The sequence below is a fragment of the Mesocricetus auratus genome, unplaced genomic scaffold, assembly GCF_017639785.1.
Source record: "Mesocricetus auratus isolate SY011 unplaced genomic scaffold, BCM_Maur_2.0 Super-Scaffold_100003, whole genome shotgun sequence".
In the NCBI taxonomy this organism is placed as follows: Eukaryota; Metazoa; Chordata; class Mammalia; order Rodentia; family Cricetidae; genus Mesocricetus; species Mesocricetus auratus.
The window spans coordinates 106,334,142-106,350,017 of NW_024429188.1; the positions used below are offsets into that span (position 1 = coordinate 106,334,142).

Below are 15,876 nucleotides of genomic sequence, written 5' to 3' on the forward strand. Positions count from 1 at the left end.
TTGTAAACCCAGCACTAGGAAGGTAGAGGTAGGAGCACCATGAATTCAGGATCATCCTCAACTACACAGAGCTTTTCAGGGTAACCTGGGCTATGAGACATTTCAAAAAAGAAAGTTTAGCCTCATAAGAAATCCATTATCGTTGGAATACATTTTACAACATTGTACAATGCACATCAAATAAGTGTTGTCATTTATACTCTATTGTAGCTAGAACTTAATGATGTCAAATTGCACTTGAAACCAAATTTGCTCATGAATAGGTTTTCACAGCTCCTTAAATTCTCAGTTGGATGAGGTTCTATTAGAAGAATAGTTTTCATTCTTTGTGGAGTACAAAATATTCTTCCTTATTCATCATTAAGTAAGATAGCATGTGAGAAGGGAAAACTGTAAAAGAAAGCTCAAAAGAAAAGATATAATAAATGTGGTTATTTACTATTCAGGCTGTGCTACCTATCAAGACAGCATAGGGAAGGAGACTTAAGTTAAGAGAAGACAAGAAGAAACAAGGTTTACTTCTCTCTACTTCTTCCCAGCTGCAGACTCCTTGGTCAGTTCAACCTGAATGTTCCACAAAAATCACATACTCAGTACTGAATTCTGGGGTTGGGAATGTTGCCTCTGTGACAGAGCATGTGCTTAGCATGTGTGAGGCTCTGGGCTCCATTCTGAACACTAACTTGTCCTTTCTCTTCCATTCCCAGTCTTTTGTTTGTTTAGTTGGTTTTCGGTTTTCTGGTTTGGGTTTTTTTTTCTTTGAGACAGACCCTCACTAGCTAGCCCTGGCTGGCCTCCAACTCAGAGGGATTCCCTGCTGCTTCTCCTTTCCTGGTACTAGGATTAAAAGTGCCTCACCACCATCATTCCTAGTCTTTTTTCCCTTGGCTTTCCAAGACAGGATTTCTTTGCATATCCTGGAACTAGCTTGGTAGATCAGTCTGGTCTCAAACAGAAATTCCCCTGCCTCTGACTCCTTAATGCTGGGATTAAAGACATGTGCCACTATGCCTACCTACTCTAATCATTTTTAGAATCATATACAATTCTGCAAACCAACTATGTTCTCCCCTTCCTGCTTTGTCTTTGCCCATATTATTTCCTATGTCTGGAATACCTTCTCTGCCTCTACCACATCCATTCCAATGCCTTGTCTACCTGGAAAAAGTTTTAATTCCTTATGCCTTGTGCATAACTAGCCCTTTGAGACCTTCGTTCTCCAGAAGCAAAAGTCTGAGGCAGCCCAGAGATGACTGACAGAAGAGAACCTGGTACACACGTGTAACTATGTAATAAGGGATCTTTCAAAGGGTTCTTTGTGACAATTCAAAGCTTCCTAAACACATTTGTAGATTATATTACTATTTTAAGTATATGAAATCCAAGCAGGCATGGTGGTACACGCCTTTAATCCCAGCACTTAGGAGGCAGAGGCAGGTGGATCTCTGTGAGCTCAAAGCCAGCCTGGTCTACAAAGCGAGGTCCAGGACAGGCTCCAAAGCTACACAGAGAAACCCTGTCTTGAAGATACAAAAGATGAAACAAAAAAGTATATGAAATCCTTTTTTACATTTAAAGGTATAAACTAGGTATGGTGGCACACACCTGTAATCCCACCATTTGGGAAGTGAAGGCAGTAGGATCCAGAGTTTGAGATCAGCTTTGAGACTGTCAAAAAGCCAAAAAGGGGCTGGGGAGATAACTCAGCAATTGAGAGTGCATGCTGGCGCTGGCTACCTGAGTAGCCACATGGCGGAAGGAAAGAATGGGTTCTTTCAAGTCATCCTTTGACCTCCACTTATGTGCTAGGGCACATGCTCCCACACACATGCACACAGAAAAGTCAAAATAAATAAGTTTAATTTTGAAAAGATCAAATTAAGGTTATAGTACAATCTGTATGTGGTATTACGAACCTATTGTTTCAGTTACTCTGGAGGGTGACGTAGGAGATCATTTAAGTCAGGCATTCAAAAGCAATCCAGGCAAATAAAGAATGCCCATCTCAAAAACAAAACCAAAAAATCATAAAGTTATAATATCCTATAGTGTGCCGCAGCCACAAGAATACCGCTCTTTGTGGGCAAGTAGAGGTTAACTGCTGGAAACAATGAAAGACAAGTAAGAGCTGCCAGTTCCTCCACCCCCTACTATAACCCATCCCCCATCCCCACTAAAGCACAGCAGAGTGACTAGTATCATTTAAATGCCAGGTTATGTTACCATGTCATACTGACTAAGGAATGGCTGCATGCTAGAAACTTTCAACGATCAAGAAATTGAACCTAGAATGAAGAGAAACACCTAGCAACAGAAATTTCCATTTGTATTTCATTCTTGTGATGAGGAGGATTGTAATATTGAGGTAGAGCATTTGCCTAACATCCATCCATGGTCCTGGGGTTCAATCCCCAGAATCTCTTTCTCTCACATGTGCGCGTGCGTGCGTGGTGTGTGTGTGTGTGTGTGTGTGTGTGTGTGTGTGTGTGTGTGTTAGGAGTAGTGGTTAACATGGGGGCCTACTAATCTCAGCACTGAGGATTATTGAGGCCATCCTGAGCTACATAATGAGACACTTACAGTTTTTTTAAGTGTTTTTTTTTCCCTATGAAGTTAGTTTTTAGCTCTCACTGCACACTGCACGTACACATAAATTTTCCATTGGTTTCTTTTGTACCCTCCCAAATCCATTTAAATTGCCCTTAAACCCTGAAGGAGTTTGTGCCCCATTGCCACACTTCCCTTAATGATTTATTTTTACATACAGAAAATAACATTGACCACTTCCAAACAAAATACTCAAGACCAAAGGGTTCTTTGTTACCAACAAGCCTTAGACAGAGCTCCGAGTTTCCTGTGGTTTAACTAAAGATGTTGGCGTAACCTCCTTCTAATAAGTGGACAGCTTCGAATAAGAAGTGGAATTTGGGACACGCACTGTGGCTACTTGGTTTGTGAAAAGAAAAACTGCACCAAGTTTAGTTTTCGATTCCCAAGTTCCCATTACAAGAAACATCCCAGGGCAAGCACCACAGAGGCACAGAAGACATGGCCGGCATCTGCAGCACCTGGCAGATACCGCAGTACTCCCAGTGGTCCCATAGGAACTTTGAGTCCCCTAGCCAGCCTCAGCATGCTCCCGACACATCAACTCTGACTGTGTACATCACCCTTCCTTTGCACTACTCTCAAGCCTTTACCAAAGTACTGTGGGAATTTGTTAGCTTCGGTTTTGTCCCTCCAAGAAAAGTAAGAAAGAACCTCTGCCTTTGTAGTAAGAGCATCAGAGAGGCAGGAAGCTCATGGGACCAAGCTGGAAAGATGTGGTGGTCTTGGCGGATAAGCGCAAATACAAACTCCTCCTCCAACTTTCAGGCCCGCGGCTTTCAGAATCCCAGCGCCTTTTCTAACTTAGCCCTAGCACGTGTTAATGAAACAAACAACAAGCACCCACACGCGTAAACAAGCCTAGCTTTTTTAACTACAGCGAGTGTTACAGGGAAGTACATTCTCCGGGAGGCTTGGCTCTGGGGTTCGGGATGCAGAGTGGGAAGGTCCCTTGTGTTCCCAACTCCACCGGGAGGCACCTAGATGGGTGGAAAGTGGGTAAGAGTCGTGGGAAGGTCTCACCTTGCCTGGCGGGCTTCTGGAAGTCCACCCAAGAGGCTTGAGCAGAGTTGAAAGCCACAAACACCCTCAGCATGGCAGCTGGCCGGAGGAACTGAGGACCACAGCCAGGATGGCCCCATACTAGGAGCACCACCGCAGTGTGTAGGGGGTATACAGTGAAGGGGGGAGGGAAAGGGAAGAGGGGGTACGGCAAACACCCAAACACTGAGAGCAAGGAGAAAACAAAGTGCACCCACCCCACAGCAGGCTGGAGAGGGAGCTGGGGAGAGGGGAGAGCTCGGTGTCCCAGGCCGCTGGATGGGAGTGCACCGGGAAATGACACTCACCTGCAAGGAAGACTGCCTGCAGCAAACAGAGGTAGTTCTTCCCGTATTTCTCTGCAATCCTAACACGATGCAGGGCCATGGCCATGTCCACCTGCACCGGGACTGTCTGCGTGAACGGCATGAAACTGTAGCCATAGCCGCCCGGGTTCAGCAGGAGACTCCCAGCACCAGGCATCTGAGCAACAGTCCTGGGCAATGGCCTGAACGCCATCCATGGCGAGGCAGGAGCAGAAACGAGAGGGGGCCCCGCTGGAGGGGACCCTGCTTCCGCCATCCTCAAGCGGGACTCCTTGGTCAGGGACCCCAAGCCAAACCTGCTGCTGCCAGACTGGCCGGCAAGCAGCCCGGCCAGTCTGTGCAAGCACAGACACTGCCGGAAGGGTCACAGCCTGAGCAGTTAGTTCTGCGGCTCAGAAGACTAGAGCCTCCTAGCTGAGACCAACAAGCCCCAGGACGGAGAGCCTATGCGTCCGGAGCCCAGAAACTCACAGAGACTTCAGGACTCTGGCTTCAAAGTGCTTCTGGTTTCAGCCACTGAGAGTTGAGAGCAACTCTGCTCCCTTTGGGCGAGCACCCACATCCCTGCCTGGTTTGCAATGGGATGAACAGGGGCGGGACACCAGGAACCAGAGGGGACAGCCCCCACAGAGACGCCCACTGAAGAATAGGGAAGGCTGGAGCACGTGGTGGGAGGGGATAGTCCAACCTAGCACTCTGCACACTCTGAGCATTTGAAGCTGGAGAGGGAGGTTCCTTGCATCCTGCTTCCCGGGCCAGGGCAGGGGTGGAGTAGAGGTGCACAGTGTGAGCGTGCACCTGCCAATAAAAAACTGTTAGAACACTTTACTTGTGCCAAGAGAGCTGCTCTAGCTAGTCACAAAGGGCGGATGCTCTAACGGCCGGCAAGGGCTCAAGCACAATCTCCACCCTTGCTTCTCAAGGGCTAGGGTCCTGGGAAACCCTGTATAATACACTGAGCTGCCATCTTTTTTTTCTGATGTTCATTAAAAGAAACAGGTCCTTCAAAACTTGCTCTTCTGGTGGTCACATACTTTAAGAACAGTTCCAGTGGCACTATACTTGCAGGGAACAAACCTCTTCCACAAATGTTAGCAGCTCTTTCATGAAATGCTTTGAGTAAAATGAAGATATATCTGAAATGGAAATTCTACTGTCTGAGGAAAAGTAGCATTTGAAATCAAAACTCCCGACTCCTTTCATTTTTAGCTACAATTAGTGATGAAGCGTTTAGGTGTAAACAGTGACGTGAAAGTAAACAGGGCTGATTGGTGAATCTCTGTATTGCCCAGATAATTATTTACTAAGGTGAATTAGAGCTCAAAACTGGCATTTGTTAAACAATGGGAGAAATCCAGTGTGACTACTCTGGTTATGTAGGTTACCTGACAATAAGAAAAGTACACAATTGATCCATCTAAAGAAAGTACTATCATTGTGCATATTACAAAGCTTATTTATCATAACACACACACACACACACACACACACACACACTAGGCATAGTGATTCATGATTTTAATTCCAGCACTGGGGACCTGGGAAAGCAGAGACAGGCTGATATCTGTGAGGAGTTCAAGGACATAGGGAGTTCTAGGTCAACCAGGGATACACTAGTCAGGCAGCTCACAACTATCATGACTCAGGGGATCCAATATTTCTGGCTTCCATGGGCACCACCTACATGTACCATGTACACACACACACACACACACACACATACACACACACACACACACACACACACGACACCTAAGCTGCTGATCCCATCCCTTCATTATTGTGAGGTGAAAATAGCAGCAATAATTATGGATATGCAGGTAACTCTGTAGTAGAATGTAGAATCATATGAACACACACCTAGGAATAGTATAATATTCTCCTCTCCTTCTCTCCCTCTCTCCCTCCCTCCCCCTCTCCCTCCTCCTCCCCCCCCCTCTCTCCAGAGTCTTATACTATAGCCTAAGATGTTCTGAAACACATTTTACAGACTAGGCTATCCTCAAACTCCCAGTCACTTTTCTGCCTCATTCTTCTGAATGCTGGGATGATAAGGGTGAACCACCCTACCAAGCACAGATTTCTCTTCCTATATGGTAATTATTTTCAACCCAGAACCTTGTTTTTCATTCATCCTATCTATCTAAAGACTATCCACCCCAGACAGACAGCTTTATACAAGCCTCCTACAGTCAGAGCTGTGCACTGTCATATCAGGAAAATGATAACCATATCTTAGTTTTACAAGAACACTGAATTGGCATAAGTAGAAATAACCTTGTAGCTGAGTGAGAATCTTGCCACAGCTACCAGAATTGAGTGCAAGCCTGGAGGCAGAAGCATTGTGTGCTCACCTGACCTCTACAGCGCTGGGCTTGATGTCTGCCTCACTAGCAGACTCCTCCCAGTTCATTGTGGTTCTCCAGAGTGCAAAGAAAGGCATCCCTTTCCCTCTTTCTCTCCCCAGGGGTTAAGGGTTTTTGGTTTTTTCAGTGTAAAACTTACCTTAGGTGGTGTGAAATAGCAAAAGTAGCACATATCATTTCCATTGTCTTCTTTTTAAATGTATACACCCAGGGATGGAGAGATGGCTCAGCCGTTAACAGCATGCACTGCTTTTGCAGAGGCCTGAGTTTAGTTCTCAGCGTCCACACTGGGCAGCTCAAAAGCACCTGTAACCCCAGGTCCGGGGCAATCTGATACCCCAGCCTTCATGTGTGTCTGCACCTAACTGCACGCACACATGAACATGCATACATATGATTTTAAAAATACATACATTTAGAAACTTACCACGGTTTATAAACAAAGGCCATTGTGGGAGGTTCTAGCTTAGGTAGAGCAGAAGAAAGCCTCATGAAAAGGCCCATGGACCAAAGGGAGCTAGCTTGACCGTACATAACCCTGAACATCCCAAAGACTGGGAGACATACATCTAAAGACAGTGACATTCACTAGCACAGAGAAAGTCGTTTGCATCACTAGCTACACTTCTTACAGATGGACATTAGCACATTCCCCTAGCCAGAGAGCAGAGACTTGAGCAGGGGTTGGGGGTGGGGTGACTGAAGAGTTCCCAGGGAAGGCATCTGAAATTCTACTATTTCTTGGTTTCTGCTCCCATCATGGGATTCCCCTCATCAGCTTTTCAACACTAAAGCAAAGGCTGGTAGTCAAGAAGTCCCTTCTGTTAAGTTTTCCAATCAGCAGTTCTGGGCCTCTTTTTAAAATATAAACAGAGGCAAATCACCAAATGATAGAGGTAAGTCTCTCTGGGGGTTCCTTTTCGGTTTTCCCGGCCTCCCCCCAGCTAGGCCATAGTTATTCAAACACTTAATCTGACTGCTGCCTTGAGGTATTCTGCACTGTGGTTAACATCTGCAAATCAGTTGACTTTAAGCAAAGGAGATAATCCTTGAAAGCCTGGGTGGCCACATTCACTCAGCTGTAAGGCCTTAACAGCAAAACTTAAGTTTCCCTGTGGAAGAAATTCTGAGGCAAGTCTCTAAGAACCTTTCTGCCTGAGAGTTTGCAGCTCATCCACCCTCTAACTGAGACAAATCCTTGAGAAAATTCCTCCCCGCCCCATTCCTGCTTTCTCTGGTTTCCAGAGTACCAAGCTCTCTTCTCGTCTCTGTCTCTGTCTCTGTCTCTGTCTCTCTCTCTCTCTCTCTCTCTCTCTCTCTGTGTCTCTGTCTCTCTTTCTCTCTCTCTGTCTCTCTCTCTCTCTCAATAGATTATAGATAGGTGTATGTGTGTGTTTAAATAGACACAGAGGCACACACAACATAAGACTCCTGTTTGTCCTATAGAACTATGACTGACACAAGACACCAAAGGCAAATGGCTGCCAACATGAAGAGCAAAACTGATCTGGTCCCTTGCTACATATCTCTCCCACACAGCCTCTTTGTGGATTTTCCCCATCCACATCTGTGCCCTTGATAGTCCTTTTTGCTGTCTTCACAGAAGCATAACCCCTGATGTTTCTCGGCACCATGATTGCACTTGCCTGCTCCCCTGTGGTCAAGTCTGTTTAAATGTCATTTCCTTGATGACCCTATTGAAAATGCACTTCTCCCTACTCCCACGAGCTCCACCCCAGCACACTGAATTGTATTAACTCAAATCAAGGACGACTTCCTTATATTTGATTATTTGTTGGTGCATTTACTACTTTATTATCTGAGACTTTCCCTTTTTTATCAGTCTTTGAAGAGGGGATTGTTTTGATTTTTTGTTTTTTATTTTTTGGTTTTTGGTTTTTCGAGACACGGTTTCTCTATGGCTTTGGAGACTGTCCTGGAACTAGCTCTTGTAGACCAGGCTGGCCTCGAACTCACAGAGATCCGCCTGCCTCTGCCTCCTGAGTGCTGGGATTAAAGGCGTGCGCCACCACCGCCCGGCTTGTTTTGATTTTTTTAAGACTGGGTTTCACTGTGTAGACCAGGTTGGCCTTGAACTCAGATCTGCCTGTCTCTGCCTCCTGAATTATGCGCTTTGTTCATTGTTGGATTGCCAGGCCAGGTTGGCCTTGAACTCAGATCTGCCTGTCTCTGCCTCCTGAGTTACACGCTTTGTTCACTGTTAGATGGCCATAATCTAAAGCAGTGTCTTGTTCTTTAAGAGATGATATATAGGTGGTGAGTAACCAGTAAGCGGGGGAAGAAACAAATGTAAATCAGTAACAGGAGAATTTTACAAAACAAAACAAAAAGCTAATGGCTCTATACAAAAATATTCAAGACATTATCATAGTCTATTACAATAGTGGATTGTGATAACCAAAGACTAATTGGAAAACAAGAAAGAAAGCTTCTATACCTGGGGACATGATTGATAACATTACAAAAATTTGCATGGTGTTGGGTATGCAGTTCAGTTGGAAGAGTGCTTGCCTAGCATGCAGGGAGCCCTGACTTGGATCCCCATCACTGGGTAAAAGTAAGTGTGGTGCAAGCCTGTAATCCCAGAGGAGAATCAGGTCAAAGTCAGCCTCAGCAGCGGAGAGTGTTTAGAGAAGACCCTGATAGGCACAGAGGGTAATGGGGTAGAAGCTAAGTTGTGTCCTTCAGATCCTCCTTCGAAATACCAAGGGTTTACTGTCCTATCCTTTGAGAGAAGCCTGAGGCGGTTAGTTCCGATTAAAGATCTCTTCACCATAGGAGATGCCTAGTTTAAAGGCAGCATCTTTTGAATTCACACAGTGGGTTTCAGGACTCAACTTGCTTGCATCACATCAGAACCACTGCAAAATATTATCCAGTCCGTAGAACTTCTTGAAGCAGCTAATGGGGGCTTCTGCTGGGATCTATCACTTTAGTTGTGACTTCTTCCTCAGCTCAACCCTCTTCCCTCTCTTCTTCCCTCTCCTTCGAAATGGAATCTCAGTAACATACCTTAGAAAACCTTGTCTCCATTTCCATCAGCTGAAACGATTAAACAATAGGGAGAGGAAGAGGAGTGGCTGTGGGATATTTGAGGAGAGAAGGGGTGAATTCATCATTTCAATAAGAAATTAAAATTTTAGGAAAGTATAGTGGGACTGTCTGACTGTGTTGTGACAATAACAGTCACACAATGAAATCAGGGGGTCCAATATCCAACAGGAGTCCATGAAAGAAGGGAGGCAATGGAGAAAGACATTTCAAAGAAAAAAGGAAAAAATAATGGCTATTTGTACTATAAAAGACCTGTCTGAGGTTTGGGATGCGCCTCAGTGGTGCTTGCCCAAGAGACAAAGGCTCTAGATTCTATCCCAAGAGCAGTAAGAAAATAAAACGGCCTACCAGGTGCAAATGTGATACTTTAAGCAAAAACTGTATGGATACATACTGTTAAAGGATTCCAGTGGCACAAAAGAACCTATGTATTTATAGAGGGAAAGAGGTAAATGCGCTAGAAAAGAGTAAGCATCAGTGTGAACTCCTGGTTAGGAATGCTGGGCTTTAGAAACTAATGGACCTGTGGGATGGAGCTCAGTAAGCAGACTGCTTCTTTACTATGTATGCACTTGGTCACCATCACCTGGAATTCTTACTGCACACATCTGCATTCCTAAGTACTCAAGGAACAAAGGCAGAAGGATAGAGGTTCATGGTCATCCTTGGCTATGTAGTAAGTTCAAAGCCAGCTTGGGTCACATGAGTCTTTTCTCAAAAAATAAATGACCTAATGAAAAGTATGTTTGCTGCTGGGTGGTGGTGGCATACGACTTTAATCATAGCACTCGGGAGGCAGAAGCAGGTGGATCTCCATGAGTTCGAGGCCAGTCTGGTCTACAAGAGCTAGTTCCAGGACAGTCTCCAAAGCCACAGGGAAACACTATCTCTAAAAAAAAAAAAGAAAAGTATGTTTGCCAGGCATGGTGGCACATACCTTTAATCTGTGCACTCCAAAGGCAGAGGCAGGCAGATCTGTGTGAGTTCAAGGACAGCTAAGAATCAACAACACAGTAAGACTGTCTCAAACTAACACTCCTCCCACTACAAAGAAAAGAAAGAAAACTATAGCCAAAATCATGGGGAAACCAAGGTAGTAAGATCCTATCTCAAATAAATAAATAAACACACAAATAGACAAAAGCTGGGGAAAGCTTTTTAATTTTAGAACAATTTTCGTTGCTTTTCAAGACATGGTTTCTCTGTGTAGCCCTGGCTGTCCTTTGCCTCTGCCTTCTGTGTGCTGGAATTAATGACATGCACCTCACACCCAGCTTACAGAACTTCCTCCTGATCAGCTAAAATTCTAAATTGAACCAAAGTATTAAGAAAAAATAACAGTAGTCAAAAGATATATTAAAAAACCTACAGGAATCCTTCTTGTGGGTGGTTGTCCTAGTTTGCTTGTAACAGCATGACCAAAAGCGATGTGGGGAGGAAAGGGTTACTTGGCCTATGTTTCTGTGTCACAGTCAGTAGTCTGTCATCCAGAGGAGCCAGTACAGGAGCTCCCAGTGGAAACCTGGAGGCATGAGCTGAAGCAGAGAGCATGGAGGAGAGCTGATTAATGACTTGTTCTCCATGGCTTGCTCCATTTGCTCTTTCAGACAATCCAGGACCACCTGCCTGGAGCGGTGCTGCCCACCGTGGCCTAGGGTCTCCCACATCAATCATCTGTCAAGAAAATGTCCCCTAGACTCGCCAACAAGCCAGTCTGATGGAAGCATCTTCTCCTTCCTCTCATATACAAGCTCAGTGACAAAAAAAAAGAACCAATACAAAGATGTGAACAGTCAGAAAGCTGATCACTTTATTGGAAGTTACCAGAGAAAGGAGTGACCTCAAAATGAAACATTAATTAACAAGAGGAAGCTAAGGCAACAACAATGGGAACACAGACAAAGGGAATTCTAGAAAGGGATGTCCCTGGAGAAAAAGCCAGTTCAGGTCTAAGAAAGACAGGAAGTTAACTTTGAGAGGCCTCCCCTCTCATTCCTTTCTAGATCCTTCTAAACAATGAGCTTCCATTAGGGCCTTTTGGTCAATATATGCACTCTCCAAGAACTTTACAATTCAGAAAAAGAGATAGTGGGAATCTGTAGCAGCTTCCTCATTTTTAGAAAGTTGTAAGCTTTTTACAAAACTTTCCCATTCTTTCCCCCCAGAAATTGTCTGCCTCCTCAAATCTGCCTCCTGGAAGATTTGCCTCAAGAGAAATCTGTCCAAATATATGAGAGATGAATTGGGTGTGGTGGCTCAGGCCTGTAATGCCAAGTACTTGAGAGGGTGATGTAGGAAACTGATGCATGTTTGAAGCTAGCCTGAGGTGAAATATAACAAAACTGAAACATCACCATATTCTTTTAGAAGATTGTCTTCAAGATGTCCTACTTTGGGCCTGCTTCTCCTAGTTCACCTTCTGGGGACCAAAGAGAACAGATTGATTCTGCTCCCACCCCGTCGGGAAAAATTGAGCATAAGTAGTAGAAAAGTCTTTTCTTTATCAAGAATGTATATGCTAGCATCTAAATGCACAATTAGTCCTATGCAAATTCAGGTAACACAGAGCATTTTCTCATGGCACAATCATGACAAGGCTCAGAGATAAACACTTGGATTCCATGGATCCTCAGAAAGGTGAAGGCATCCATGTGTATCATCCATGAGTGTGTGTGTGTGTGTAATGTGCATGGTGGGGATGTGTGTATGTTACAGCATGTTTGTGGGAGTCAGAAGATAACTTTCAGAAACATGGTCTTCCTTTCCACTATGTAGCTCAGGAGCAACAAGTGCCTTTACCCTCTTGAACTGTCTCAGCAGCCTGGAAAAGAAGGTGTCTACCATGGAGATGGAATTAAACAAGTAGGGAGGATGCTATTTTAAATAGGAATATCCCAACATAGGAATATTCTAGTCATGCCTTCATAATTTCCTTTCATGAATCTATGGTAAATATACTCTTATCACGAATGTCTGTCCTTCAAACAGTTGTGGCTCATTTTTTGTCCCCTACCAAAAGAAGTCACTGGACACCACATTCTGTCCCAGTTAGCTTCACTTCAGACACATTCTTACTCTTCCCTTCTCATTATCATGTAAAAAGTTTTCAATCACACAGAGTAACCTTGAGCTGAGTACACTCAGGAACAAATCTCACAGAATCATACACTGTATCATAGTCAAGGAAGCTGACCTAAAATTGTTTTGTTTAAAGGCCAAATTGGGAAGAAATCAACTAGCTTTGAATGTTATTTATGCACTGAGTACATAAAGGAGTTTTAGCGTTTACAAGAAAAATCTCAGGCCAGGCAAGCTACGAATATCAGCAACAGCCTGGAGGGAGGGAGGGAGGGAGGGAGGGAGAGAGAGAGAGAGAGAGAGAGAGAGAGAGAGAGAGAGAGAGAGAGAGAGAGAGAGAGAGAGAGAGAGAGAGAGAGAGAGAGAGAGAGAGAGAGGAGAGAGAGAGCATGCTTGTCAGATAAGCAACCCCATGGTGGGTGGGGGAGGGGAAAGTTAAGAAGCAGCGAAAGCATACTTAGGTGTGGGCTAGCATCTGAAAGAGAAAGAAAGGGGAGAAGAAAAAAGGAACACTACACCTTTCTGAGAAGGAGCAGTAATGGCAGTACTAAGACTCAGAACAGCAGGGTGACCCAAAAAGAACCTCATTTGGCACATTACCAAGTACATTTTATTTAATTTAAAAAGATTATAGTCAGGAGTGATGGATGCCTTTGATCTGAGCACTCCTGAGATAGAAGGCAGGTGGAATTCTGTGAGCTTGAGGTCAACCTAGTATCAGAGTTCCAGGCTAGCCAAAGTTACAGAGGCCCTGTTTCAAAAGACTATATATGTATACCTAGAGGAATGACTAATTCAAGCTACTATTTATGTACATAGACACACACACACAAAGTAAATAAATAAATCTTAAAAATGTTTTAAAAATCCAATAGGAGTTTATGTATTTTCTGATAGTAGTGATATCTACTGAGAATCAAGCAACACCACAACACCTTATATCAATAAATCACAATCCCCTCTGGGGTAATTATAGTGTTTGGAATATCATCCTATGTTTGTATATCTATGCTTTATCTGCATGTATGCCTTTATGGTAGAAGAGGGCATCAGATCCAATTATAGATGGTTGTAATCCACGATGTTGAACTCAAGAACTCTGGAAGAGCAACCAGTGCTCTTAAACTCTAAGCCAACTCTCCAGCACTTATTGGATTTAGCAACACTTCAGCTCAACTAAAATGGATTTTTACCTGAAATGGAACAATTTTCTGAGATAATTTTCTGTAACCCTTATGTTAGATATTCCATTATCCTTATGTTAAATATTTTCCATGGTTTGAACCATTAAGCCATTATCTAATGAAAATTCTTTTGTGGCACCTAGAATCATACATATTCATTTCTGCCACCTCTTTTTATTTGTTTTAGATATGGTACCACCATGTCTACCTTGCTAGTCTGGAACTTGCTATAGAGCAAGCTGGCCTCAAACTCCCAAAAGATCCACCTGCCTCTGTCTCCCTGCTGAGTTCTGCAATGAAAGGCACCATGTCACCTCTTTTCAACTTGGCATTTGTGGGGCATAACACTAGCATGATGGTTTCAATCTGGGTCACAGAAACTGAAAATATGAGAAAATGACCCCACTGATCAAGGCAGAGGAGCCACTCAGTGACAGAAGGGTAAAGAAACAATGGGTGGTGTCAAGGACCTGGAAGTAGTAGTCACTAGAGAAGTACCATGGAAGCTACAGGACTTGTCTGACTCAACACTAGCCTCCCTGTGCAGCCACAATGTGCAGTCTGAGTCACTCCATCATGAAAGCTTGCCATGTTTGAAAATGCAATTGTGAATGAATATAAGTATCCCAGTCCTAGTGTCCATCAAGACATCTGCCTGCCTCTGCCTCCCGAGTGCTGGGATTAAAAGCATGTACCACCACCGCCCAGCTAGAAAAAGACATTTTAACTCTTGAAGATTTGCAAACTGTGCAAAAGCATAAAAGAACAGAAAGACAAAACCCAGTTTTAATCCCAATACTCAATGGAAACCACAGGTAACAGTAAAGAGAAAGTTCCAGTCATTTTGAGATTATACTGTTTATTATTTTGAGTATTTTTTAGTGATGGCTAAATTTTAAAATTTATTATTTTATGTGTATTTTGCCTGCATGCATATATGAGTATCACTAGCATGCCTGGTGCCCATGGAAGTCAGAAGAAGTTGTGGGAACCCCCAGAAACTGTAGTAAGAAGGTTGTGAGCTATCAAGTGGGTGCTGGGAAATGAACCCAGGGCGTCTGCAAGAGCAACAACTTCTCTTAACCATGGAGCCATCTCTTTGGTCCAGCAGCAAGCAGGACACAGAAATTACACTTGGATGGCTCCAGGCTTTTCAGCCTCAAAGCTTCCTCCCCCGCCTAGCATAACTTCATTCAGCAAGACGGCACCTCCTAAACCTACCCAAACAATGTTGCCAACTGTAGACCAAATGTTGCTAAAATTCATTCCCCTTTCTCACAAGGTCCCAACGATAACCCTAGGCAGGATTCCATCAAGTCTGGGGAATCAATGGATTTATTTGCTGGGCTTCCTTCCTTACAGAATATAAACGAAGTGTTACTTACCAGGGTGTGGATGCTCCTTTCCCAACAGGCAGCACCTGGAAAGCTTTTACCCAACATGGACCAGGACTTCCCCATAGGCACATAGATAGAGTCCCCTCCTCTACTCTTGCTTTGTCTATGTACTCTAGACTCTCCTCCAGACCATGCTCAATTAAGGCCAAGTTACATACGGCGGTGGTATAGAGCCACTGAACTCTGAGGAGGGTATCATGACCCTCTTCAGGAAGTGGGAAAATGTAAACCACCCACAAGCCCAGCTGTGGACGATCTTTGCAAGGAGGCACAGCTGAAAACCTCAAGGTAGCCCTTGCTTGGCTCTGGGGACACTCATGACCCCAAGGATTCCAACAAATGAGCCTATGAGAGGCATTCTCATTCAAATTACCAGTGTCCAGCAGACATGCCCAGAAGTCAGTCTTTTGGTGGTAAGTCCTCAATTGAGGTTTCTTTCTCTTAAGTGACTCTAGTTTATATCAAGTTGAGAAAAACTAACAAGCTTACTACATATGTTTGTACATCAAGCATTTAAATTCCATTTTCCCTTTTATTTTAAGAATATTTTTAGGGTCTGGAAAGATGGCTTAGACATCAAGAACACGTACTTGTTGCTCTTACAGAGGACCAGGGTTCAATTCCCAACACCTACATGGTAGTTCACAACCGTCTGTAACTCCAGTTCTAAGGGATATAATGGATGCCCTCTCCTGACCTCCGTGGGCACCAGGCACACACTTAGTACACACACACACACACACACACACACACACACACACACACACACACATACACACACAGGCAAATACTAATACACATA

The 15,876-nt window shown here is 44.1% G+C and overlaps 1 protein-coding gene across 8 annotated transcripts in view; it reads right to left on the reverse strand.

Annotated features, from left to right (window-relative positions):
• The window catches only part of Mcf2 (MCF.2 cell line derived transforming sequence), a 104,619-nt gene extending 89,419 nt beyond the window's left edge, over window positions 1-15,200 (reverse strand). For 3 of the 8 annotated variants that reach the window (XM_040744661.1, XM_040744667.1, XM_040744666.1), the window contains exon 1: window positions 15,063-15,200. The gene's annotated coding sequence lies outside the window, so the exon portion shown is untranslated. The remainder of the gene's footprint in view (window positions 1-15,062) is intronic. The other 5 variants (XM_040744659.1, XM_040744662.1, XM_040744660.1 and 2 more) reach the window with 2 other exon arrangements.
• Window positions 15,201-15,876: the final 676 nt, after the last annotated feature.